Source organism: Globicephala melas, chromosome 20 (genome assembly GCF_963455315.2).
Source record: "Globicephala melas chromosome 20, mGloMel1.2, whole genome shotgun sequence".
NCBI lineage: Eukaryota > Metazoa > Chordata > Mammalia > Artiodactyla > Delphinidae > Globicephala > Globicephala melas.
Genome location: NC_083333.1, coordinates 19,730,394 through 19,756,982, shown reverse-complemented (window position 1 = coordinate 19,756,982; position 26,589 = coordinate 19,730,394). Strand labels below are relative to the sequence as shown.

General features: G+C 62.2%; 1 protein-coding gene across 6 annotated transcripts in view; it reads left to right on the top strand.

The window, feature by feature from the left end:
* RAI1 (retinoic acid induced 1) overlaps positions 1-26,589 on the top strand; it is a 105,068-nt gene that overhangs the window by 17,430 nt on the left and 61,049 nt on the right. For 3 of the 6 annotated variants that reach the window (XM_030861169.2, XM_060291005.1, XM_060291007.1), the window contains exon 2: positions 17,336-17,473. The exons of 1 other annotated variant lie outside the window; for it this stretch is intronic. The gene's annotated coding sequence lies outside the window, so the exon portion shown is untranslated. Of the gene's footprint in view, positions 1-15,502; positions 15,651-16,639; positions 16,751-17,335; positions 17,474-26,589 lie in introns of those variants that run through there. 2 more of the 6 variants (XM_030861170.2, XM_060291006.1) reach the window with 2 other exon arrangements.

The window sequence follows — 26,589 nt, the reverse complement described above, 5'->3', positions numbered from 1 at the left end:
CAGGGTGGACGGCACGTAGCAGATGCTGCACAGATGCTGTGGGCTGAGGATTGGGCTGGGGAGCTAGGCGTAGGATTCCTAGGTGCTGGAAGGTTCTGCCGCCCCCCCCCCCCCAGCAGCTGGCGGGGCGGGGGCTTAGTGGGTAAGGGGACTCGGAGACTCCAGTCTTCCGGGCAGAGGAGGAGGCTGAGCTGAGGGCTGGCCTCACTGAGCCAGTGGCACTGCTTGGGGCGTGGATGCCGGGCGGGGTTTGGGTACGGGTGGGGGCTCTTTCTGACCTAGCTCCTGGGCACGGAACCTTTGGGAGGGACCAGGGGAGAGGAGCGCGTTCTAGTGGCAGCCAGGGCGAGAGTCTGCACCCGTAATCTTTCTGGTGTGGGACCCCTGTAGTTCAAGAAATAAGTGAACCAAGGTCTGGGGCTCAGGTTGATGGGGGGCGTGGTGGGCAAAAAAGTACCAGTAACAACCATAACGGCCACAGCGTTTGTGTCAGGTATCGGGTACGTCATCTGTACTCCCGCTCACGACCCCATTTTACAGATGAGGAAACGGAGGCTTGGGGAGGTTCAGGTCACAGAGCAGAGCTGGGATCTGACTCCAGGTGGGTCTCTTCTCAAACCCCACTGCTCCCTTTTCTTTTGTTCCTTGCCACTCTGCACAACCCCCACCCCCACCCCAATGTGGCTTTCTGAAGGTCACCGGCCTTGTTTTCAGAAGTCCTGGAGGTGACACCTTGGAGGAGAGACTTACCTCCGTCCGTCCCTCTTTGGCCTCCGCTATGGGACTGTCTGTCCCTGGGAGCAGGTGCCGGCTGCTCAGCCCAGCTCCTCAGAGAGCGGCCCAGGTGGTCAGGGCTACAGGCTTGCTGGCCTGGAACTGGGGACACTACCTTAGTGGACCTGCCTTCAGGAGGGTGGAGTGTGTATCACCACCCTCACTTCTGAGGGTCCCTGGTTGAGGCTGTGGGTGCCCGCGGGCACCCAGTGCTGTCAGGGCAGTTGGGACAGTCAGGCCACAGTGGACAGGGACTTGCAGCCTCGTCTCTGCCATGCATAGCCCCACGGGGTGACCTTGGCCCGGTCACCCCTCCCTCTGGGCCTCCATTTCTCTCCGTGAAATTTGGGACCAGCATCGGGGATGTCTGGATATGGGACATGGCAGGGCAAGGAGGCTCTTTCTGGTGGGGACAGTCATCCGACCAGTGCAGTCCTTGCCCCCAGCTGGCCTTGGTGGAGGAAGCTGAGAGCCTGTGCCCAGCAGTGGGCTCCATGGGGGAGTTCGTGAGGTCCCGGAATTACCAACGTGAGTTCTGACCTCGGGGTCCCCACGTCCAAGCTGGGTGATCTCGGTGAGTCAGTCACTTCAGTGTCTGGGCTTCAGTGATCTCATCAGGAAAATGGGGCTCTTCATGGCACTGGCCTCAGAATAACGCGTGAGCATTAAGGGAAATTCCACTTTGGCCCTCAGACCAGCGTCCAGGGCACAGGAAGTACTGGATGAGTGGCCTCTGCTGTTGGTATTGGTGGTGGTGTCATCAGAGGTGTCAGTCGAGCTTTTGGTCCAAACTCCTAGTTCCCCATCCTCCCGAGCCCACGGTAGGATGAGCTTCTGGGATGGCTTGTGGTTGGTTGGGGTCATGTGACCAGGTCTGGCCAATGAGACATGTGTCCCTCCCTGGCTGGGAGTGTCTCTGCCAGGGCCACGGGCCAGGCCTCTTTCCCTTGGCCCAGGTGTGACGCCTTGGTGAGCAGGAGCCTCCCTGCCACCCTGCCGGACCTGCAGTGTGAACGGGAAATGAGCCTGTGTTGTTTTTGTTGTTGTTGTTGTCGTCGTTTTGTTTTAAGCCCTTGAGCTTTGGGGCTTTCGTTACAGCGACATAGCCTAGCCCGTTCTGACTGATGCACCGTGACTGTCGTCAGCATCGTGTCCAAGCGTGCCCCCTGCCAGGTCTGTACCGGAGAACCGTGCGCCGTGGAGGAGACCTGGCAGAAAGTAGAACGTGACTGCTGACCTGTTGCCAGAGCCTTTCCACTCAGACTCTCATTTATTTACCTTCTCGCTAATTGGTTCACATCATTCATTCATTTATTCAGCAGGTGTCCCTTGAGCACCTGTTCACTGGCCTGAGGGAGCCCATAGGACGGTGGGGAGCTGGAGATCGTTGTGCAGAGTGACGGCGCCCGGCCCAGAGGGGGCCGGGTCCCCTAAGGGGCACCCTGAAAGGGCGGCGGGCAGCAGACTTGCTGAGCCGGGCAGCGGGCGCTGCTCCAGCAAAGGCTGAGGGGTGACGAGAGACCTGGGCGGTTGGGTGTGGCCAGCAGGGCTGGGGCCAGGGCACGGCCAGGCTGGAGGGAGACTTTGGCCTTTGGTGCAGTGCTCTGGGCTGAAAGATGAGGCTGAATCACAGGTAAGACAGAAGGCCAGCACTTGGAGAGGGAGACCAGGTAGGAGCCAGGCCGTGGATCCGGGTGGGCAAGGGCCGGACAGGGGTCTGAAGAGGAGAGGCAGGCACAGGGAGAGCCTGGAGGACGGCCAGTGTTCCCGGGGGAGTGGTGGGTGGGTAGGGGCGCCCTGCACAGGGATGGGGAAGGTTTGGGGGGTCAATGCGGCCAGTGCCTGAGCAACACCCGGGGGTGACGTCTAGGATGCAGGGTGGTCAGCGGACTGAAGGAAAAGGATGACCACCCTTCCTGCCCCAGATCCAACCACTGCTTTGGGGGTGGGCCTGGGCTGGAAGGGGTGGCACGTGTGTCTTCTCTGTGCCGTCTCAGGAGAAAAGAGAATTGAAACTGCGACAGGGGGAACGTTATAAAGATTTCACCATTCAAGTGGAGGCTCTCCTGTCTCAGAGAACAGGGTGTTGTACCCATTCCCACGCATTACTGAGCCCCTGCCCTGTGCCGGGCGCTGTTCCGGGTGCACGTGGATGAACAGAGCAGAGGTCCTGCCCTGCTGGAGCGTCTGCCCTAATGGGAGACGGTACCACAGAGGATATTAGAAGGCGATAAATGCAGCGAGGAAAAAATAGCGCAGGAGTCGGGGAGCTGTTCACAGCTTTAAATTGGGGAGTCAGGAAAGGCCTCCTGAGCAGGCGACTTGAGGGAGGTCGGTGAACCTGGGGGACATCTGGGGGGAATGGCCGTGCAAAGGCCCTGAGGCAGGAGCGTGCTGCACATGTTGCAAAAACAAGCGAAGGGACCAGTGTGACGGGTGGAGTGGGGGAGGGATTGGGAAAGGCCTCTGACCACGGCCGGACTTGGCTTTCACCCCAAGAGAGCTGCCCTGAGCTGATCTAGGAGCTCACAGGCTCCCTGGGGACTTGAAGGGCCAGCAGAGCTCAGAGAGCAGGAGAAGCTTCCCGGAGTCCTCAGGCCCTGCAACCTCATGGGCCTCAGAGGCTACTGCCCACCCCATCTCCCAGAAATAGAGGAGTGGGTACCCCGCCACCCTCGTCCCCCTCCCCCTCCAGCTTCCCTGCACCCCACTCTCTGCCCCCTTTGCCCTCCAGGATCGCTCAGCCTGCAGGCCCGGGCCCTCTCCCAGTGTATGTGACCCGGAGGAAGCAGCAGGAGTGGGGGCTGCCCTCCAGGGGGAGACCCCTTGGTGGATGTGTGTGCCCGCGGCCCGGATCGAGGGCTTGGCTCCCACGTCCTCCCGCCCGCCCCTCTGGCTGCTCTCCCTCCCGGGTGAGGCTGGGGGACCAGGTGGAATCCTGAGGTCTCGGCGCTCCTGGGCGGGATCGGCCTCGGTGGGTCACGACCTCCTGCATCTTGCACGCCTGCTGTGACGTCCCCAGACAGTGCATCGTCTGTCACGCTTGAGACCCAGGGAGACTCTGTGTCCCCGTGTCCCCGAGCCCCCATCCTTCAGCGGTGGCCGTCTCCACCCACACTCTCCTTATTGTAACCGAGGGGTTCCAGACAAGGTGAGGGACACAGAGCAATGGTGCAGAGTCTGGAGACCAGGTCCCTGTCCTGGGCTGGGCACCAGCACACTGACCCAAGCCTCTCCTGTACGTGCTGAAATCCTCTAGCCCGGGTGGAAGCGCCCACAGCATCCCAGCTCGGCCACTGCGGGGAGCTGGGGGGTGAGTCCCGTGCCCCGCCCCCAGCTCCAGGCACAGAGGGGAGCGCACTCAGGGGCAGGGTGGGCCAGGGTGCCCCTTTTACAGGCGGGGAGACTGAGGCCCAGGGAGAAGCAACTTACAGTGGGAGCAGGGCTGCAACCCGGGGGTCTCCTGCGTGGTCGGGCAGCAGCCCGGGAACCGCTGCAGTGCCAGCCCCTGGCCTCCACCTGTGAGGAGGACGGTCCACGTCCCAGCCTGGGTCGGGGCAGAGCTGGGAGCCCCCGTCTTGTCCTGTGTGGCTGTTCGTCTCGGTGCCCCCCATTTGGTCTCTCCCACACGCTCAGAAACCCCCCTTCTCCGCCCATAGCCTCCACTTCCCCCTCATCACCCCGGCCTCCGGGGGCCCTGCTGGTCTCCTGGCTTCCGGCTCTCGTTACCCCTGTTCCATTGTGCCTATAAGCTGACCCTCCCTTGTCCCAGCTGGGAGCAGTGGCTGAGCACCCCTGGCTGCCCCCCAGGGTCTCTGTCCCGCACAGCCCTGGGTCTGCTCCCTGCCCCCCGTGCCCTTGCAGGCCGCTGACCTCCCTCCTCTGGGCCAGGATGTGGCCTCGAGGCCTGACCCAGGACCTGCTGGGCCTTGGGAAGGTGGGCGGGCCCCTGCCCGGGCTCCTTGCACCCTAATACCGGGTCCAGAGTCCGTGCTCGGTGCCCAGGCACGTGGCCGGCAGCATTCCTCTGAGTGTCAGGGGGCCCCCAGATATGAGCCCCGGGCCGGGGCGCATGCGTGGGTGCAGCTGCCGGGGTTGGAAGCTGCTTGTTCTGGAGCCGGAGAGCAGGAGCCTCGAGGGGCAGTCCCTGGAGTCGTGCCTCGGGAGGAGGTCCTCCAGCTGGGTGCTCACCCTGGACGCCAGCCTCCACGCTGTGGGCACGCTCGTGGGTGCTCCCAGCCCTTCCACGGCCCGCACAGCCTGCGTCTCACACACACACACACACACACACAGGTGTGCCAGCTGGCCTCGGACCAGCCGGACCCCGAGGCACAGATGGACATGCGGACGAGGGCGTCGGGCTCCTGCACGTGCTCCGGTCAGAACTGGTGGCCGCAGTGAGGGCGACTCAGCTTCTCACTGAGAAACAGCCACTGACTCCGGGGGGAGTCGCTCTACTGACACGCACACGCGTGCGCGCACATGGAATGACGCACGCAGACGCAGCCAGAGACTCACTTCCCGCTGCTGCTGTGGGGACTTTTCCTCTTGGCTTAGGCGGTGTCCCATCCCCCACCCCAGAGCTGGGCTCTGCCCAGAGACCCCCCCCTCTCTCCTGGCGCCGCGAGGGAGGCCTGCCCAGCGCCCTTGGTGCAGGGGATGGGCCTTCCGCTGGAGGCCCCGCTGGTCCCGCGGCGGGCGGGCGAGGCAGGCCTGAGCCCTGTGACTGGCACAAGCTGCTCTGCCAGCTCCTCGGCCCCCCTGTCTACTGAGGCTTTGCCCTCCTCACTGTAGAGGTGGGGAGACAGAAAAGGAAGTGGAAAGAGCCTCATCGGGGACCCTGGGCACACCTCCCTCACACCCTGCCTCCTTTGTGACAGACAGCCCCCGAGGAAGCCCGTGCATCCTATAGCTGGGGACCTTCAGGGCTATCTTCTCCAGAGGCCCAGAGAGGGCAAGGGCCTTGCCCAAGGTCACACAGCAACTCCACGGCACAGCTGACCAGACTTACTCCAGAGCTCTCCTGGGGGCCCCACATGTGCATCGGAGGGGATGTGGAGGGGGAGTGGGTGGGAGGCAGAGCTGGGTTCACATGGAGCCTCTCCTGTTACCCTCCCCTGCTCCCTTCTCTTCCTCAAACGGGTTTGTTTGGAGAATGACTCACAGGAATGCAGCAAAATCCTGATGGATGAGAAGGCAGGGCCGCAGTACCCGGAAAACCTCTCCGGGGAGGCGGGACTGAGCCGTGGGGCCAGGGAGCCTGGCAATCCAGGGAGCCCTGCATGCAGGGGGGGAGACCGAGGCCCTGGGAGAACTCCAGGCTCTGCCCACCGTGGAGCCTGCTGTCGTCAGCGTGAACGCGCACACACACATGTGCGGGCCCTACTGCAGCGGCGCATCTGGGCTCCAGCTCTCCCACCTCTTCTCTGTACCTGACCCCCTACCCCCACCCCCACCCTCCAGGGCTGTCCTGGGTTTTCCATCGCTGTCTCCTGCCAGCGCACAGTAGGTGGTTGGCAAGTGTGGGCACTGAGCGTGACCCCAGCCGGACTTTTCTAGGTGCGTGCACGTTCCAGTAGATCCCTCAGGGCGGGGGCCGTTCACTCAGCCCCTTAACGCAGCTTCCTGCCTCCTATGTGCCCTACTGTATGCTGGGCGCAGCCAGGGCCAGGGGAGGCTGGGAGGGAGAGGGTGCCCCCTAGCTCAGTCAGAGGGGGAGGTGGGGGACACCCGAGGGGGCAAGTGAGGCGGGGTCCCTTAGCAGGTGTGGGACCACGGCGAGAGCAGGCACCGGCTGCAGCAGCTGCTAGGGTGGTGGGAGCTCCGGTGCCTGGGGAGGGGCCGGGCTGTAGCTGGGATTGGGCGGGGTCGGCTGGGCCTTTGTGGGAGCCTCACCGCCTGCTGACGTCGTCGTGCGGCTGTGCGGCATGGATGACCAGATCCGAGTTTTCAGAACTCCCCCGGCAAGGTCTGGAGAGGCGCCGTGTGGCTTGCACCTCGCATGCCCACAGGCAGAGGGGCGGCCGGTTACAACGGCTCTGTAGGCGCATGGGTTTTGCATGTGCTCCTTTACATTGCTTGTTCTATTGGAAACAACCCAAATATTCACTGAACTGCAACTCAGTGCTAGGTGCGAGCTGCCATTTTAGTGGAGAAGATGGGACAGAAAGAATGTCAGGTGATGTGTCCTGAAGAAGAAAGCAGAATTACAGGGAGTGGTGGGGAAAGTTGAGCCTAGCAGAAGCGTGTTCCAGGTGAGAGGAACAGCTGGTGCAAAGGCCCTGGGGCAGGACCATGCTTGATGGAGGCCAGCGTGCCTAGAGCAGAGGGAGCGAAGGGGAGGGTGGGAGGAGGTGAGGCAGCAGAGGTCCAATTGCACGGGACTGTGGGCCGAGGTGTAAGTGAGGTTGTAGCTCGGGTGAGGTGGGAGCCGCCACGGAGGGTTCTGAGGGCGGGTGGGCAGGTTATGATCTGACCTGAGTTTCAGCAGGCTCCCTCGGCTGCCAGAGTGCTGAAGGGGGCCGGGGTGGGCACAGGGAGGCCGGGAAGAGGTGCTGCCCTGGCCCCTAAAGACGGAGAGCAGATGAGCGGCTGACAGGGGCTGTGGTGTGGGGGAGACTGGGGTGACTGCTCATGGGTACAGGTTTCTTTCTGATGAAAATGTTCTGGAAATAAATAGTGGTGATGGTTACACAACTCTGTGCATACACCAAAAACTGATTTAAAAGGGTGATTTTTATAGTATGTGAATTGTATCTTAATTATTTAAACTTTAGAGCACACGAGGATTTCTAACCAAAACTGATGTGTGTAGAGAAGATTGGAAGGAAGTATTAGTGGTAACTGTCCCAGGGCGAGGGGAACCTTGGCTTTTTTTCCTCTCTACTTTTGTATACTTTCCAACTTCTAAAATCAAAAGTAGGCATTTCCCTCTAAAAGTTAAGTGCCTCGTGATGTGGGGGGTGGGGGGGGCAGGTAGGGAATCGATCGGAGGGCTGGGCCCCTTCCTCCAGCCCGTTTCCGATGCCGTCGGTGGGTCTGCGGGCTTTCACGTGGCAGCTCTGGCCCCCAGCTCTGACCTTCTGGAATTCCGTGCCTGCTCACGTGGCCTCGGGCAAGTTACAGGACCAGAGGTCCCCGCGGCCCTCCCCTGGCCTGCGTGCGAGCCGCCTACGCGGGGCCCCCGCCCGGAGACCCCCTCGTCTGCTTGCTCGCCGTCAGCCACAGGCCGCTCACCACCTCCCCGGGCGGCAGGCTCATTCCATTCCTGGGCAGCTCTTGCCTGTGAGCAAGTTCTTCCTTATATGGAGGCGAAAGCTGTCTCTCTGTTGCTTCTCCTTCTCCTCACCTCCCTCTCTGGGCCCTGGTTTCTGGGTGCGCGGCGCGGGGCTCCCGGCGCCTCCTTGCCCTGCGCCTGGCTGCTGGGAGGCTGTGGAGGGATCTGGGGATTAGCAGCCCAGGGCGGTGTCGGTGGCCGTGCGGTTCTGGGACGAAGCGGGTCTGGGCCTCTGCCCCAGGAGCACGGCTGAGTAGGGTGACCACATGCAACATTCAGACCATCGCCATGGAACTGGAATTTGATACTCATCCCAGAGGCTGAAAACTCAGCTCTCTCCGTAGACCAGAAGGGAATAACCCTCCTCAGAGATACAGCAGGCAGATCGCGCAGTGACTTCCACGTGCTAATTTCCATTCATCAACACCCCCTATTAAAGGTGAAAAAACTGAGGCTGAGAAATGCGATGGGGAGCCGCTGAGTGAGTTCTGTTGCCTCAGGTCCCGGGAGCGTGTGGACCGTGCAGGAAGCTGACCAGCAGTCGGCCTCTCCGCCCAAAGCACAGGGGAGCAGCTGGAAACGCTGCTAGTTGTGGCTGGTTGGACTTGGCTCTCGGCCCTGTCAGCTTGTCCAGTGAAGGGTCCTCACGTCGGTTTTGGTCCTAGGTTTGGGAGGAGTCTCCTGGTCGCACACTGTGAGCTTCTTGCTAACTTTGGGAGAGACCTATTACAGCCTGGAAGCCTGCTGTCCAGCCCGTGTCCGCCCCACTCCCATCCCCCACCACTGTCACGCACAAGCCGGAGCAGACGCATTATCCCTCTTCTCAGCTGTGGAAACCGGGCCCAGAGAGGGTGTGGCGCTGCCCAGGGACACACAGCCGGGATATGGCAGAGCTGGACTTGCTCTGGGGGCAGGTGGGGGCCTGCCTTTCCTGGTTCAGGGTGTCTGGGAGTGTGGTGACCTCAGCTCCCACTAACTCTCCTGGAGAGCCCAGCAGGGCGTCTGAAGCCAGGGTTGGACCCTTTCTTCCACACGTGTGCCGGGTGGGCTGCGCTGGGCCGGGGCCTGGGCGTAACAGGTGCATAAGAGTGGCCCCTCGAGAAGCTCTGGGGACGGCGCAGCGGTTTGGGCTGGACCTGAAATCACCCAGGCCTGAACCTTGCTCCTCTGCTCCCCCAGCCCGTTTTCGCGTCTCTAAGGTGGGTTGAAGACTCCTACCTCCAAGGCTGCTGGGACGGTTCCCCGGGGAGCGCTTGGTGGAGTTGACGCCATCTCCACCCGCCACCCCTGCCCCCACCCATCACCTGGTTTCCACCGGGGAATTTGGGATGGAGCCAGACTAGGAGGCGGGGCACGAGAACCGTGATTTCCCCTCCCCTCCCCCTCCCCCATCCTCGCACACTCACACTCACGCAGCTCCCCAAACGGCCCCCGCCCACACCCTCCAGCAGTTTCTTCTCCATCCTTCCAGAGGACATTCTCTGCAGATCCAGGAGGCCCTGAATTCAGGCTTTCGATGTGAATGTCCTCGGGATTCACCTGCCCCTGGAGAAACTGGGCCCGGGCCTCCCTCATCCTGCCAGCTGGGTCAGGGGACTGGGTCCCCTTAGGAAGAGCGCACCACAAGCAGCCTGGGGCCAGGCGAGACAAGGTCAGGAGGACTCGGGTCCTCAGGTGCCGGGGGCTGTGGGCCAGGAGAGTCCCTGGGGGCCGCATCCCTGGAGCCACCAAGTCGAGGGAGGGCAGAGGCCCCAGGAGCTCTGAGCGGAGCTGGGAAGGGGCTGGAGGGGTCACGTGAGCCACCAGAGGTAGGGGCACCACGAGCGCTGGGGTCGGGGAGGCAGGTGTGTGTGTGTGTGTGTGGCGCTGTCACAGAGGAGTCTCTGCGTGTCCTCACCCTGTGCCCCTTGCACGTGCATACACGCCCTGTGTGCATCTCCTCGCCTGCATATGAGTACGTGTGTGTCTAATCAGGGGAGTGTGTGTGTGCACGTCCTGACCGCCTTGATCTGCTGTGTGAAGTGGGGGGAGTTTGGGGAAGGGAGCAACGCTCGCCCTCTTGCTGGGCTCCCTCCTAGGCGGGCAGAGGAAGCCACGGGGCCCACGGAGGGGCCGTGAGGAAGTGGAGGGCTGTCTGTTGTCGCTCCCATTGTCTGATGCCTGGGGAGCCCCTGGGCCTGGGCCGGAGGGGCTGTGTGGCCCAGCGAGAAGGGGCCGGGGGCAGGGGGCACAGACAGTCTGCGTGTGCACACGTCTGTGTGCTGTGCCCTGGGGCCTGGCTGCGTGTGTGCGTCCAGCCTCCCCAGTCACCGCAGGCCTGAGGCCTCTGTGGCCACTGCGGGCTTGCTGGTGCTTCTTCCCTGGGGGATGAGTGGCCCTGAACTGGGCCTTCTCCCTTCTTCCTACGTGGTCCCCAGAGGAACATGTCCACAGGATGGTCACCACAGTAGGCCTCTGCCAGCATCAGGGTTGAGGCTGGGGCCGGGGTCAGAGGTCAGCCTGTGGCTAGAGACTATGGCTGGGGTCAGAAGTCCAGCCCCGGCAGAGGGCGGGGGTCTGTCTGTGGCTGGGGTCGGGTCAGGATGCTGGCGCACTGACTGGGATCAAGGGTCAGTCTGTGGCTGGGGCCAGGGGTTCATCCGCATTGGTGCAGTGGACTGGTTAGGCCTCAGCCCCACTGTGGCCCCCAGCCCCTTGGTGGGCCCTGCTGGGCACCAAGCAGGCATGTGGCTGCCAGGAGCTGCTCCCAGGGCCAAGTCAGGATCGCAGCCAGGCCAGAAGTGCTGGGAGTGGGTGGCCTTGGTCATAGCCAGGAACCGAGGTGTGCCCTCTGGTCCCAGGAGCTTTCCAGAGAACGCAGAGCGGGAGAGGCACCGGGAGACCCCTGCCCACCCTCTCCTCCAGGCTCCCTTCTTTCCTCCGTTCTGCTCCCATCTCTCACCTCCTTTCTTCCCCCCTGGCCTTCATCTGCACTTCCCGTCTGTCCATCTGTCTTCCTTCCCTCTTCTTTTCCCCCCACTGATCCGCTCTCCGAATCCGGGGCCTTGCAGTCTCCAAGCTCAGGGACAGAATCCAGCATCTTCAGGTGCGCTGGGACGCTGAGAGGGAGGTGATGGCGGGGGCAGGGTGATGGGGCTGCACTGGCCTGGATCCCCCAGCAGAGGGAGGCTGCAGAGGCTACTGGCAGGGTGAGTGTGTGAGAGAGAGAAAGTTTGGGACCTCCAGGCCAGGTCCCACACCCAGGGAAGAGGGTCCCCTAGAAGGTGGGTGTGCCCTATCTGAGTATGAGTTATATGACCTCATCTGGTGGCCTCCCACCAGTCTAGAAAGGAAGGATGGACAGACAGATGGCAGAGATCAAAGGTCTTACAGACCAAAGGCACAGGGAAGAAGGACTGGTCTTGGCCTGACGTTCAGCAGGCACTGTGAGTGGACCCCAGTGCAGCCAGCCCCAGGGCCACAGGCCAGCCCCGGGCAGGAGAGGTGGGTGCCACGCAGCCCTGCTCCTAAACGAGGAGACCCCACACCTTCCTGCAACCTCTCCTGCTGGCCCCTGGGATGCGGGGGAGATGAACAAACTGAAAATGTGCCCCAAACTTAAGGGAACTTGGGCATTTATACTCCTGATTCCCCGCCCCTGCCCCCAGCAAAAACATCAGGTTCTTTGCCCTGAGTCCACATTGTGGCCCAGCTCTCAGGAAGTGCTGGGCGTGAGAGGGTTTGGGGAGAAAAAGGAGGTGGGCGGGAGCTGTTTGCTGTCCACGTTGGCCCGTGAGGGCAGGGTGCGGGTCTGCCTTGTCCTCTGCTGTCTCCCCGGCTCCCTGACAACACCTGGCACCTGGTGGGCACTCCAGAAACGTTGGGCCAAGGAGCGATCCGTGGGGCAGGCCTGCCTGCTGGTCTGTGAGGTGGACAGGAGCCGCAGGGAGGGAGGTACGTGGGCCTCGGCTGCTGACCTGGACCCACAAGTGTGTAAAAAGGGGAAACTGAGGCTCGGAGTGGACTCAACTTGTCAGGTCACCAGAGCTGACCCAGGCGGGCACGGCTCCTGGCACATCTGCTAACAGTGGAGGCATCTGAGCTGACAGAGTGGACGTGATGGTCACAGACCTGTGACAGGCGCAGGAGGACTGCCCTCCCGCTGGGGTAGCCCGCCCCACGTGCCCACCTGGCTGCCCGCAGCGGCTAATCCCGTCAGCCCCGCCTCCAAAACAAACCCAGAACTGGACGCCCTCTCGGCTCTCCCTGGTCCCCGTACTGGCCAGGCCACCTCCCTGGGCTCCCTGTTCCTGCCCTGGCCTCACCCCTGTGAGGACCCGTGGAGGTCCCTGGCCTCCTTGGCTCAGAGCGCTGCAGGGACACCTCATCTCGTGCCCCGCGAGAGCTGCAGGCCTCACAGACGTGCACAAGGGCCTGTGGGTGGCTCCTGTCCCTTCTCTGTCCCTGTTCCCTCCCACGTGCCCCATCGCACCTCCACTCCGGCCTCTGGGCCTCCTCCGCCCTCGCCGTCCCCTCTGTCTGCACAGCTCTGCCCCCGGTAGCTGCCTGCCTCACCGCCTTCATGTTTCAGGTCTGTTCTCACCTGTTTCAAGTGCCGGTTCCCTGGCCAGTGACAGGAAGACAGCATCCCCGCCCCGGGCTCCCAGCCCACTCCCCAGCTTCATTTATTTGTCACAGCACACCTCCCCTAAATGTCACAGACCACGGAACTCGCTCACTCATGCAGTTTCTTGACAGTGTCCTGATGAGGACGAAGGGGAGCTTTGTCTTGTTCCTTGCTCTGAATCCTCACGTGCAGAACAGTCCTGGAACATAGTAGGTGCTCAGTAAATATGGGCCAAGCAGTTGGGTGATGGTGGGCCAGTCAGCCATCTGGACCTCAGGGACCCTGTCTCCGAAATGGGGAGGGTGGCCGAGATGAGGGAAAGATGGAAACTTGAAACTGCTGGTGCACCTCTGACCCCACGCCTGCGCCCCTGCAGGCCAGATACCTGGTGCTGCATCCTCTCCTCGGCGAGCTGCAGCCGCCCTGAGGCCAGGAGGCCTGGGGGTCACCAGAGCAGGGCTGAGCTGGAACGAGACTTCTGGGTCTCGGTAGCACCCGCCTGGCCTGGTGTCTGGAGCGCACGTCCCTTTTCTCTGCCTCTCATGCCCACCAGGATGGTGCCTGGCTCACCCCTTCCCTGATGGCCTGTCAGTGAGCCCAACATCTGGCAGCCCTGCTGACCGCATTGCCTGCCTGGGGTCCCTGTTTATTATTTCACCCTGGACAGCATTTGGACACAGGCTTTGCAGGAAGGCGGCTTTGCAGACAGTGCTGGGAGAGTGAAGGGCCGCCAGTCCAAGCCCTGGCTCTCTGACAGCCACGCCTCCCCAGGAAGCAGCGGCCCTTTGAGACCGTGAACACCCCACCCTGGCCCACGGGACTCTCCTGCCAGCCACGCGAGGGCATCCTCTGTCCCCGCCGAGCCTGGAGCAGGACTCACGTGGTGAGCCGTGGACTTAGAACCCTGGCCGGAGCAGGGAGCTAGCCAGCCTGCAGCCTCCCCTCAGCGTGGACAGAAGACCCGCCGTGTGCTGGGCACGGCTGCCACAGTCCCGTGAATCCTGCTAGTAGGGTCTGATGGGACAGGCGAGGGGGCTGTGCAGACCTAAGTCTGAATCTTGGCACTGTCACTTCATTCATTCCTTTGCTAAGTGCACACTGAGTGCGCGCTCTGGAGACTTAAGTCAGGTGGGGATCAGCTTGTCCTGCTGTGTGTCCTTGACGAGTCCTCTGATGGCTCTGAGCCTGGCTTCTCTCAGAGATTGGCAGATCCCTTCCATGAGGGGCTGTCCTCACCACCTTCCATGACAACACTGGTGGGAGGACCCTGGCCAGGTAGGGGGTCTCTGTCCTTTTTGGCGAGTGTGAATCTGGACCCTCAGCCACGCGCCCTTGTCCTCCTTTGGGATGAGCCATGGTTCACCATCTCATTCCTCCAGACTCTCAGGACTCGTGCTGGGAATCCAGAATCCATGAAGGGCCCTAGAGTGACCTTGGATGAGTCATACCATCTGTCCTTGCCCCGCTGTTTTCTCTCCCCTCCCATTGTTCTCCAGAGGGGCCCTGTGTTCAAAGAGAAAGCCCTGGGCTGGGTCAGGCTCAGTCACCAAATACTTATTGAATGTGTGCCAAGCACCATTCCAGGCACGGAGGATACACCAGCGAGCAGACAGACAAAAATTCCTACAAAATACATATGTCAGTGAACTGTGTGGTACAGTAGAAGGTGGGGAGGAGCATTCCAGGCGGAAGGACCAGCAAGTGCAAAGGCCCTGAGGTGAGAACGTGCCTGGTGAATTCAAGGAACCGCAGGGAGACAGTGGTGAGGGGCAGGGGGCGCTGGTTGCGTGGGAGCTTCAGCCACTGTGAGGACTTTTTCTTCTGATCACTCTGAAACCAGGAAGGGGAGGGACCCTGTGCCTGCCCCCCAGGGGAAGGGGGCATCCACTACCAACCCCATTCTCCCACCTGCCGCGTAGCCCGTGGGTGGCTGGAGGAGGTGGCTGCGTCAGAATGTGACAGGGACAGTCTGAGGCTGTGGGTCAGGTGGCACTAAGGCTGGGGCGGGGGTCCCAGCAGGGATTGGGACTCTTTTGTCTCATGGTGCACACAGTGGGCCTCTCCTGGCTCGCTGAGCGGCCTCAGGACTGAGTGAGCCTGGTTCCCAGGCCAGATAATTGAAGATGGAGCTTAAGCAGTCTGCATGTTAGAGGTGGGGGGGTGGGGCTAGAGCCCAGAGCAGGGAGAGGTGCTCAGGGCCAGCTGGTGGGATCAGGTGCCTGCAGTCGGCATCTCTTTTTTCGGTGCGTCCTTCCCAGGTGAGTCTGGGGTCAGCCTAGAGGGTCCATTTCTGGGAGCAAAAAGGGCTGCTCTTTGCGCCGGGCGGCTGCACTCAGGACTGGGCAGGCTGTAAGATGTTCCAGGCCAGTGGTTCCCAAGCCTGGCTGTGAGATGCTGATTCCCAGGCAGAGGGAACAGCCTATGAAGAGGCTTTGGGCACTTGGGTTGATGAGGTCTGGGGTAGAGCCCAGGAACCTGGTTTTTTCATCCCCAGTTGACACCCTACAAATGGCAGGTTTGGGAGTGACTGTTGTGGTCACTGGGGTCCACATGGCCCCTGTGCCACCAGGACCTGGGGGCAGAGCAATCCTTCATAAGCCCCCCCTCGAGTGCCCCCATCCCCAGCCCAGAGAAGGCGGCGCTGAGGAGGCCCTCCAGCAGTGGTGTGATGAGCTGCTGGCTACTGCCCTCACCAGGTCTCGGGGAGGGCGGGGAGAAGGCAGGGGTGGGTGTAGGATGTATGAATCCGTTAGTGGGGGGGGTTAGTAGGCGGGGACAGGGGTCCCCTGAATCACTGAAAAGCAAAGCCCGAGTGTGACAGGGCGTGGGGTGCACTCCTCCCTCCTGCCAGGCAAGGTGGCGGCCGAGGAGAATGGCACGGACAGATTGGCGAGCAGGAGAAAGTGGAGAGAGCCAGCTCTGACGCGTCAGGGTGATCCCTGGCGCGATAATCGGGCGGACGGACGATAGGCCGGACACGTGTATGGATAGAAGGTGGGTGGATGGAAAGAGGATGGATGAATGAATGAATGGCTGCGTGGGCGGTGCGCTGCCGGGCGAGGGGCGGGCTGCCGAGCGCTCAATCACGGCCCCGGGGCGCGGCGCCCGCCTGCTACGCTCACCCCCGCCCCCCACCTTGGCCCCGCCCGGGGCGCGTAGTTCCGCGTCCCTGGGGCTCTGGGGCCGCTGCGGCGGCGGCCCCGGGACTGGAGCGAGGAGGGGCCGCCCCTCGGCCGCGGGGGAACCGGAGGTACGGTCCCGCCTCGAGGCCCCGGCCCCGCTCTTCTTTGTCTGGGCCTGGTCCTCCGCCGTCTCCGGACCGCGACCCGCCTCTGCGGGCAGCCCTCGCCGCGCGCTTCTGGGCTGCTCCCGGCTTGGGTCCCCGCTAACCCCCAGCCCGTAGGCGTCTTCCCGGGCCGGTAGGGTCCTCCAAACCCGGTGCCTCTAGGACCGCGGGGCTGGCCAGGGCCAGGATCTCCAAGCTGCGTCTCTGGTGCGGACGGGGGTGTGGGGTGGGGGCGGGATGCGGGCCCCCGGGTCTCCGCCTTCTCTTTTCCGCCACCACTCGTCTCGCTTCGCCCCGACCCCAGCGCGGCCTGTTCGTGCCTCAAGCGCCTCTTCTGCGGCGGTGCGGTCCCCGACGCCACGCGGACCCCCCCCACCCCCTCACAAGCCAGGCCTCGGCCCTGCACGCAGAACACTGCCCCGCCAGCCCCACACAAGGCCGCCTGCGGGCGCACCCCAGCCGTGCACGGTCCCTACAACCGCAGCCCCACGCAAACAAGCCCCCACGGAGACACGACACCCCTGAGACACACTCGAGCCCACGCAGACACAAGCCCATAAACACACAACCTCACGCAGACACGGCCCACACAGGCGCAGTCCCGCAACCGTCGATAAACAATCGCACACAAACAACCCCACGCAGGCACCGCATCACTCCGTGCCCCCGAGACCCAGAAGCACATTCGCAAGCTCGCCGCAGGCCCCCAAGCCCCGTGATATTCACACGGAAGACAGACCAGAAATACACAGCCACACTGATACACACACGGGCCCAAGCGCGCAGCCAGGAGCTCATCCACGGGCTCGTAAGTCACTGGGAAAATATTAAAGCGTTCCCTCCCTCTCTCCCTCCCCTTCCATGTCTTCGTGCGCGCGCGCGCGCGCACGAAGACACTTACCCCCCCACCCCCACCCCCCGCCCGGTCTCTAATCGCCTCGGAGCCTCCTAGCCGTTGACCCCGAGCCCCTGCGGTGAGAGCCGCGGGAGCGTCTCCCCGGCGCCCCCTCCTCCCGCTCGCTTCACCAGCTCCCGCTCCTCCCCCGCCGCCTCCTTCCCTGCCCCCTCCGCCTCCTCCCCTCCCCCGCGTCTGGGGCGCGGGCTGCGCGCAGCCAAGCCCCCTCATCGCGCGCCCCTCCCCGCGCGCGCCCCGTGCCCGCATCGCGCTCGCCGAGTGGATGCGGCCACTGGGCTGTCTCTACCTCCTGCCCCCGGTGGCCCGAGAATAATGGCTACTGAGGGCGCTCGTAGGGTCTGCTGAGAAGGAAACGCGGGGCGCTAGAGGCGCGGCGCGCGCGGGAGCGCGAGGGAGAAAGGAGCGAGCCCCGGGCCGCCGCGAGCGGCGGGCGGAGAGAAAGGAACCGTGCGAGCGCTCACATTTTTTTCTCCCAAGGATCTCATCCGGCCGCCGCGTTCTGGAAGAGACGAAGGGAGAGCGCGCGCGAGCTGAGGAGGAGGAGAGGCGGCGCGGGGAAGGGAGGCGGCGAGACGCGCAGCGCTGGCGCCCGGGAGACCCAGGAGGAACCCGCAGGTATTGTTGGCGGCGGAGCTTTGTGTCTTCGGGGGGCCGATCCGGGCGCGAGGGCTCTCGGGGCTGCCGGCGGGGGTCGCCTCCCGCCCCCGGCACCCCTCCCGCCGCGCCGCGATCTTGGCTAGAGTTGCAGATCTGCCTGTTTGGGGTTTTCCACACCGGTTGAGGAAATCGGGCTCAGAAGGAATTTCTTTTTTCTTTTTTTTGGCCGCAGTTTGGTTGTGCTGGGGATTCCTCCCTCCCCTTTTCTCCACCATACATAGGTGAGGGGTCTTGGCGACAGCGCCACTGGCCTAAGGCTGGGGTCTGAGATGGCGGGGCCGGTGGCCGCGGACGGGAGGGGAGGGAAGCGGAGAAGGAAGGAGTTTGCTCAAGTTCGCAATCTGCGCCCGGGAGCTGGTCAGGCGGGGAGGGGTGTCTGCGCTCCCAGTCCTGCTCCGGGCCACTGGTGGGAAACTTCCCGAGAGCGCAGCCTCCCGGGGGACTCGGCGCCCCCGACGCCTCGGGCGCTTCCTCCGGCTGCCGCGGCCCCTCCTTGCAGCCCGCGAGCGCGGAGGTCGCGCACTCCCCGCCCCCGCCTTCCTTCTCCCCCGGGCGGCTTCCGGATCTGGACGGAGCGAGAGGAGCTGCTCTAAACACTTCCCCTGGAGACCCCTCCCCACTGGCCGCGATAGCTCCCCTGCCCTGCACCGCCGCCTCGCGCGCGCCCCAGTGGCCAGGTTGACAATGAAACCTCGCGCCTGTGCGGTTACGGGGGGAGGTGGGGGGGGTCGAAGCTCGGTCTCTCCGGGGGCTGCTGACCCTGGCCAGGGAAAGGGGGAGGGGGACTCCTTAGGGGGAGGGGCTTGTTTGGGTTAGAGATGTTGACGTCGGATGGGTCGGGCGGGGTGGGGTGCGCAGTGGAGGCCCGAGGCTTGGGTTCGGGGCCCGGGTCGTGGGTTCCAGCCTCTCTCGGGCTTGGTGATTGGCTGGTGACTCCAGGCACGTCGAGGCCCCCCACCACCAGCCTCCTCCCCTCCTGTACAATGCGGGCTTCAGAGGTGATCTCGAGGGTGTGTGTGTGTGTGTGTGTATGTGTGTGTGTGTGTGTGTGTGTGTGTCGGAGTGTGTGTCGGAGTGTGTGTCTCCTGCGATCCACAGCAGACGCTGCTCCTTGACCCGGAGATCCGGACCCTCGCCCCTCCCCTAGGGGCTGGGGGAGGGGAGAAGAGGGGTGGGAACTTCTCTTTTCCCGCGAAGGGAGCGCTGGCCCGGAGAATTTCTGGGGACCGCAGTCCTGAAGGGGGGCTCGACTCAAAGTGGCGGCCGCAGGGTCAGCTAAGCGCTCGGATTCCTTTGCTCCTTGGGGGCGGAGGGGAGGGGTGAAAGGGGTCGGGGCTAGTTGGAATGGGAGCGGGGGTGAAGGAGAGTCCGTGGAAATCTGCCTTCGTTGGGTTCCAGGCAGCGGCGCAGGGCGCTAAGGGGGGCTCTCCCCTTTTTCTCCCGAGGGTTGGGCCCAGCAAACACGGTCAGGGGAAGGAAATCCTTCTACTTAAGAAGGCGTTCCTGCGGGAGGAGGGCAGCTGTTCTGTGGCTCCGTCCAGGTGTGGGAAGAGTTAACCCTCCCGGGAAACCTGTCAGCCCCAACCTGGCAGGCCGCAGTGTGGACCTTTGACGTGCTGTGCTCCCGCCTGGTGGGGTGGTGCTTTACTCAGGGACCCTGGGGAGGTGGGAATCTGAGCCCAGAGAAGGTGCCCGCAGCCAGATAGCAGCTGTGTGGCCTCAAGGGAAAAGGGGTTATGCCTACTGCCTTGGGGCTGTTGCCGAGGACGTGGGGTGGACGCGTTCCCCCGGTCCCCATTCCCCGCCGTTAAGCGTGGGTTTCTGACCCATAGGCTAGACTGTGAGGCCCTGGCAGCTGAGGGCAGGCCTGCCGAGGCTGCAGGAAAGCAGGACCTGGCAGGATCGATTTCTGCTCACCCGAGGGCCAGATACAGCACAGGCCCCTGGTGTAGATCCTGGGGTAGGGGCGGGGTAGGGGGGCGCGTCTTCCCTCCCCCACTGGTTTCCCTTTCCTGTAAGTGAGAGCCCATCCTGGCCATGATGAGCCGTGGGCTTTGGCCGATGGACACAGGGGTGAATGCATCAGTCATGAATGAATGAATGAATGAACGGTAGGGGAAAGTTTCTCAATTGGAGACGTTCAGTCCTTGTTTTTTTTTTAAACGATATTTTCAATGTATATATTTTAAAATATGGTTAATAGAAAAATGTGAAAAGTAGAGAAAAATAAAAAAGGTTACAGAAAGCCTCGGTGGGCTGTGACAATGTTAGTATTTTGTGGTCTTTCTCCACGGTCTTCTTGACTCGGCAGTTGGTTTGTTTTTTAGAGACTTGTCGGCATTCTTTATGTTCAGACGTATATCCTGCACTTCGTTGGCGCTAACGGGAGCCTTTTCCTGTTTTGTAACCAGCTCTTCATAAACAGCGCAGCTAACGTCTTCAGGCTTTTCCAATTGGATGGATGTGCCACCGTTCACTTAATATTCCCCTTTTGTTCCACGTTCTGGATGCCCCGATGAATGAGGTAGTGGATTTATTTGTGTGGAGAGCTTTTTTTGACGTTTAAAATGATTTCCTCAAAATGACACTGCTCCCACCTGCAGCGGGAGAAACGGGCTCCTCGTTTTTTCCCTGATAAGTGGAACACTCTTCTCCTTCCTCCCCACTATCTAGAACCTTCTCTCAGAGCCGAAAGAGCCTTGGCAATGAATCGCCTGTCTGACCTCCTTCCTTTGACACAGGAGGAAGTGTGAGCCCAGAGAGGGGAAGTGAATTCCAAGGTCACACAGCAGCCGCTGGGCCTTGTAGTGGCCACGAATGGGCTACTGACCTGCCTTTTGGTTTCCGCATCTGGGAAGAGTCCCTAGGGGTCTTCTAGGCTGACCTTGGCCATTTCACAGATGGGGGCACTGAGACCACAAGAGAGGAGAGGCACCTGGCTGGCCTATCATGTTGGCGGCTGGAGCACCAGACAGGCTGCCCAGACCGTGTGTGTCATGCACACTGGCTGTGGCCACGATGTCCACGGCACCTGGGGCCACCCAAGGGACCGGCCTGCCACTGGCCCGCCGTGGATTCCCTGTGGCCCCTCCACACGGCTCCCCCTTCCTCCTTGCCATCCCATTTTCCAGGAGGAAAAGCCGAGGACCCAAAGCAAGTGCAGAGAGACGGTGGGACTGCAGATGTCAGGGGACCCCAGGGGTCATGCCCCTTCCCTCAGGCCTCCGTTTACCTATCTGGAGACCTAGCTCGGGGTCTTTTCAGTGGCTGGGAGTGGGTATTGGCACAGACGGCCACTGCGGGGCAGTGGGGAAGGACCAGCGACATCTCACCCACTCCCTCTGGCTCAGCTTGACCCCAGGAGGCCCCTGGGGAGGAAGGGGAAAGAGGGAGGGGAAGAAGGAGGAGGCAGGGAGGGAAGGCTGGGAGCAAAGGCACACGGAGAAAAAGGGATTAGAAGGGGGGTAGAGGCAGAAAATGGGGAAGGAAAGGACCTGTTTAAAGTGAAAAAAGGAGAGAGGAAGCCCCCGGCCCCCAGCCTCATTGGGCACCCAAAGGAGCGGCTGGAGGCAAGGCTCCCAGTGCGGGCGGGGGCTGGCCAGACCTGCATGGCCCGGAAAGGCTGGACCTTGGGGTGGGCTCGCTCAGGGCAGAGTGGGACAGCTGTTCAGGGGGCTCTGGAGATCAGGAGGACCCAGACCAGGTGGGTGGCAGGGAGGCAAGACCTGGGCGGTGGCTTCTCTGTTCGTGGGTCCCTGTGGGGCCCCCTCAGGTCCGAGGTCAGGGCCGGGGTGCATGCGGGGGCGAGGCACTGCAGGACAGGGGCCTTCTATCCCCCCTGTGCGCAGCCCTCCCACGAGTGTGGGTATTTGGGCCTTTCTGTGGTGTCTCTGGGCTTGGACGCCTTCTCGTGTGCTTGCATGTGCATACGTCTGTGTGTCTGATCCTGTTTGTGTGTTCTTGGGGGTCGGCGTGCCTGCCAGCCTGGGTGTGTGTGCCCATGTCTGTGTGCTTCGGGCCGTTTGTACATTCTTGGGCACGTGTGCGTGCATGCATACCTGTGTGTGTGTGTGTGTGTGTGTGTGTGTGTGAATCTGTGTGTGTCCCCACGTGTACCGTGTCTGTGGGTCTCTGATCCCATTCGCGCATTTCCAGGGGGAGAGCGCGCCCTGGAGCTTGGGCACGTGCGTGTTTATCTGTGTGCGAGCACACACTTTCCTTCTAATGGCCCCAAGAGGGATCTAGGCACCAGGCTTTTGTGCTGCTTTCAAGGTTGCGGCTGGGGGGTGAAGGGGGGCGGCCTTCGACTGGGAGGGGGAGGTGGGGGGAGGCAAAAGAAAATCTTAAAAGACCGTCTTCCCTCTGGTCTCCAAGGAGATCAGCCTGTGAAATGATCTGCACGTTAATTAAAAACGATTATATCCTGATTGAGCCATTTCTGCTCACATCCCCCAGCCGGAGAGAGGATGGGGCTGCGGCCAGAGATGTAGGATGGGGCGGGGTTCCACTGCAGGGCAGGGCCAGCTCGAGACCCGGCCCCCAGAGTGGAGCGGACCTGGAGGTGGGGGCAGGTGGCGAGGTGTTGGGGGTACGTGTCCACGGTAGATTTGAGCCTCTCCTTTGAGTTTTGAAGGTGCCCCACTCCCAGGTATGTTCTCTGAGGTACAAACAGCTCCATCCAGGAGGTCGAGGTTAAGAGCCACCCTCCCTCGAGTGTGGGCATTTGGGCATTTCTGTGCTGTGTCTTTGTGCTTGGGTGTGTGCCTGGGTGTCGGGGTGGCAGCCACCAGGCCCCATAGATGCCCACTCATATGCAGGGCACTGGGCCTGTTTGCACACATCCTGCGAGTCAGCGTTTGTGGTTCCAGTTTTATAGAGAATTGGCATGCTTGAGGTCACGGAGTCAGAGGTTGGGGACCCCGTCCTCTGATCCCGAGGCCCAGACTCCCACGATGAGGGGTCCTCCCTCTGCAGGACCCCTGGGAAGCTGGGGTGCGCAAGGGCAAGCCTTGTCACGCTCACAGCACTTCTGAGCTTGTTCAGCTCTGAGGTCCGAGCTGCATGGGGTGTAGGGCTATGGTGCCCGCTCACGTGGGGAGCAGATGGCTCGCCAGCCCGGAGCTGCTCCGGTCTCAATCGTGTTTTGTTCACCAGCCTGGGCAGGGCCTGGCCAGGAACCGCTGGCCACCGAGGAACTGCACTCCTGGGTCCATTGCCACCAAGACCTTTCTGGAGAAGTCTGGGCCAGGTCACACTCTGCCTGGCCTGGTTGTCTGGCCCCCAGTCAGCCCTGTAAGCCCTGCAGTCATGGAACAAGTAGCCGTAATAACAAGAAGCCAGGAGACCCTCAGCCTGCATCCCAGAATCAGGTGTTGTCGCGGTCTGTAACTGGGAGGCGCTCGGGCGAACCGGTTCACCTCCCATTTGTGGGGACCCGACTGTCCAGAAGGTGGCCCACTGCCCTGCCCCTTGCACTGCACGCACTCGGCACCGGCCACGAGCATGGGCCTTTCATGCTTCCTCCAGCCTCAGTTGCCCCTTTGTGCTGTGGGGAGCACAGCTTTTTCCTGACTGGACTGTCGGGAAGGTAAGGAAAACCAGGTCAAGTTTGTTCAAGGGCCCGTTGCATCCGGACGCACAGAAGCTCGTTAAGCGTTTGCCTGCGCGTCTGTCCAACCAGAGCACCGTGCGTTGCCACGGCAGGGGCCCTGGGTTTGCTGGCTTCTGGGAGGGAGATGCGCTGTTACTCCTTCGGTGCTTCCGGGGGACATTCTGGGGTTGAGGTGGCTGTCGTCTCGGTAGGAGCCTCCAGGGGACTAAGGAGTTCGCTGGGCCCACCTGAAACTACATTATCAAAGGTAGAGTGTCTGGAAAAAGGGAGGGGATGTACCTGCTGGACCAGATCCCACGTTCCTAGGGGGAGCTTGACCCAGGGGAGGGTTCTGGGGCCAGAAATGGTGTCATGAGGCACTAGAGGTGTCGATGGGACCAGAAAGGTCCTCTGTCCATTCCCAAGCGCAGCGCTGGCAGAGAGACAGGCAGATGTTGGCTTCTCCCACGAAAAGCCCTTCGCACTGAAGCAGGCAGAGACCCTGCCCGCCCGGGCCTGCAGGGTGCCACCTTCCAGGAGCACCTTGACCCACGCGGTATCGGCCTTCTTGCCTTTCCCAGGGCCGGAGAGGCCTCGTCTCTCCTCCCACAGTATCCTGCTTACACAAAGGCGTGTGGCCCAGGAGTGACCCGGGATGAGCTCGTGTCTGCACAGCGCAGGGCCCTCCAACCTGCAGGACCCGCAGGGCCAGCAGGCATATCTACCGAGGGTAGGGGGGCCGCGTGGTCCTCGTGGGGGGCAGCAGCTCAGCTCTGCTGGGTGGCATTTGGGGATGTGGCCCAGGTGCCGTTACCCGCCTTCTTAGGAACTGGTACTCAGGTGTTTACGTGACATCTTCTGGTTAGGGTACGTTGTCGCCTAATCCGGCAACTCGCCTGTGGCCAGATTGAGACCCAGGCCGCAGTTTGCAGCCTCCTGGCTAAGTGGCTGTTCCTCAGGGGTCACTGTAACCACCCTCTGTGTCCAGCCTTGAACCTCAGTCTACCAACCTCATGCATGTCTGCACTGTCCCCAGCCCTGTTCGCCGTCTTGGAGGTGAGGCTGTGGGAGCAGAGGGCACACCCGGGGCTGCCGGGACCCACCTGAGCGCCAGCCTGCCCCGTCCCCCTGTGTGCACAGCCGGGCGGGGCGGGCATCTGATGGGCACCGGGGTCATAGGTCAGGCTCATTTCCTTCAGATGTTTGCCGACAGCACCCTGTCCCTGTCCCAGGGGAGTCAGGGTGGGCCTCCCAGAGGAAGAAGGGCACGGGCACACCTTACAGCAAGCCTGGAGGTGGGAGAGAACCTGCAGGGCTCTGGAGGTCAGACGGTGGGAGCAGGAGAGGTAGAGGCAGGGGTGGAGGCTGAATGGAGTCTGGGCCATGACTGCTGTGAAGGCAGTGGGAAAAGAAGGGTGCTCTGGGCGGGGAGCGTGGCTGGAGCTGCGGCTTGGAGGTGGGTGCACTGGGGCTGATGAGGGAGAAGTGGGAGGACCCGGTGGGGCCAGCGTGACCCTTCAGGGCCTGAGTTTGCTCCCTGAGAACGCCCGCCTCCTCTGATTGTAATTGGTGGCACGTGGACTGGACAGAACTCAGACCTGGGGCGCCACTCCAGGGCGAGGCAGGGGCCTGCGCGGCCTGCAACTGAGCCCAGCCCCCAGCCAGAGGGATTATGACATCTTGGCTAGGGAGAGAGATGGCGGGCCACGGGGACCAGTAATTAAAGCCCAGCAGATTGTAATTCCCCAGAAGGAAGCTCAGCATGGAGAGAAAGGACACCCAGAGAGGGCAGGAGGAGGGGCGGTAGGGATGGGGCAGGAGGGGGGGCGGTGGGGATGGCAGGGGGCAGAGGACTGGTACCTGGAGTCCTACTGTTCAGAGCATCCTCTCTGCAAGACCTCCTGCTGCTGGGCCCCCGAGCACTTATTTCCTGTCTTCAGACCCCCTGTGAAGGAAAGTCTCCTGTTGTCCCCATTTCACAGATGGAAAAACTGAGGCTTGGAGGAGTCAGGCACCTGTGGGTCAAGGTCCTCGGGGACAGTAAGACGCTCAGCTGGGGCGACCCAGGGCGGGCGGCGTCCCAGGCAGGGCAGGCCTTCCCACACCATCCCTCTGTCTGGGGAGGGGGCAAGGGGAGCTGGCATCGTGGCTCGCACTGCGGTGACTGGAGGAGGCCGGCCACGCAGGGCATCACCTGCTGTGACACGAGGCAGGGGCGGCCCCTCCCAGGTGTCTCCGCACCTGCCCGGGGCTCCAGTTATCTTGGGGTTTCTTGTAGCCTGAGCAGCGGGGATGACCGATAGGGCAGAGACCCTGCCGGTGAAGGGAGCTGACCTCTGGGACTTCCTCCTCCTTCCCCGCCCCATCCTACGGGTCCCTCTGAGCCTCTCGCACTGGGGGCTTCGGCCATCACCTCCGTCTGACAGAAGAGCACCCGAGCCATCTCCTAGAGAATTAGAACACTTTCTGCAGTCCTGCCCTCTCCCACTCCCCCACTTCACTCGGGGGAGAAACTTCTGTCGTGTCTGCCCTTGGCTCCCTTGTCTGAGCAGACCACCCTCCCAGGAGGGGCCAGAGACTGGGCGGGAGACCTCAGGCCAGAGGTTGTCCACTGATGATGCCTTCGGATGGGCGCTGTGTGGCCCACACAGGGTTTAAGAAATAGCAGATTTCACATAAAATTCCCACTTTTTGCTTCTCTTAAAACTGGCAGGTCCTAGCACTGCAGGCAGAGCCGGGATCAGGCTGCCCACCACCTGGGCCTCTGCAGTCCCTGCTCAGTCTAGTCTCCCCCCCACCCCCCAGCTTACGCCTGAGTTCCCATCCCGGCACCCCAGCTTTCAGCACCCCAGCCTTTGCTGATCTTGGGCAGATTACGTCTTTGACGCTCATCTGTAAAATGTCACAACTGAGGAACCGATTCAAACTGGGTCTTGAAGAAATTCTCCAGCCAAAAGTAAATAAAATAAAAGGAAGGAGGGGGCTGCGTGGGGAAGAGAAGAGGTGTGGGAAGGGGCCCGGGGTGCCTGGGGGGCATTGCTGAGCTCTCCTGCCCTCACGCCTGCTGGGCGGCACCTGGACACTGCCCCCAGCCGGGCTCTGCTGGTTCCACATGTGACCGTGACTGCGACTGCTGGGTCCAGCCTCACATCCACCGTCCCGGCCTCTCTGATCGAGGGAAGAGGGTGCAGAGAGGTGAGGGACTGCCGGGTGCCACCCAGTCCAACACCCGTTCTCATCTCAGATACTGTAAAATTGGCCGCGTTTTCCCTGTGCATTAAAAAAAAACGCTCTTTTGGTTAATATGTGGGAAGGATTTTGATATTCTCGCACATAACCTTTTGCTGAAGCGACAACGTGCAATGAAAGGGTCCCGGGAGAGTCGGTGTAATTTGGGCTATGAGGGACGGAGAATACCAATGCAGACGCCTCCAGAAAGTCTGCGGCCCCGGAGCTGAGAGCCCGGGGGACACCCCACCCGCCG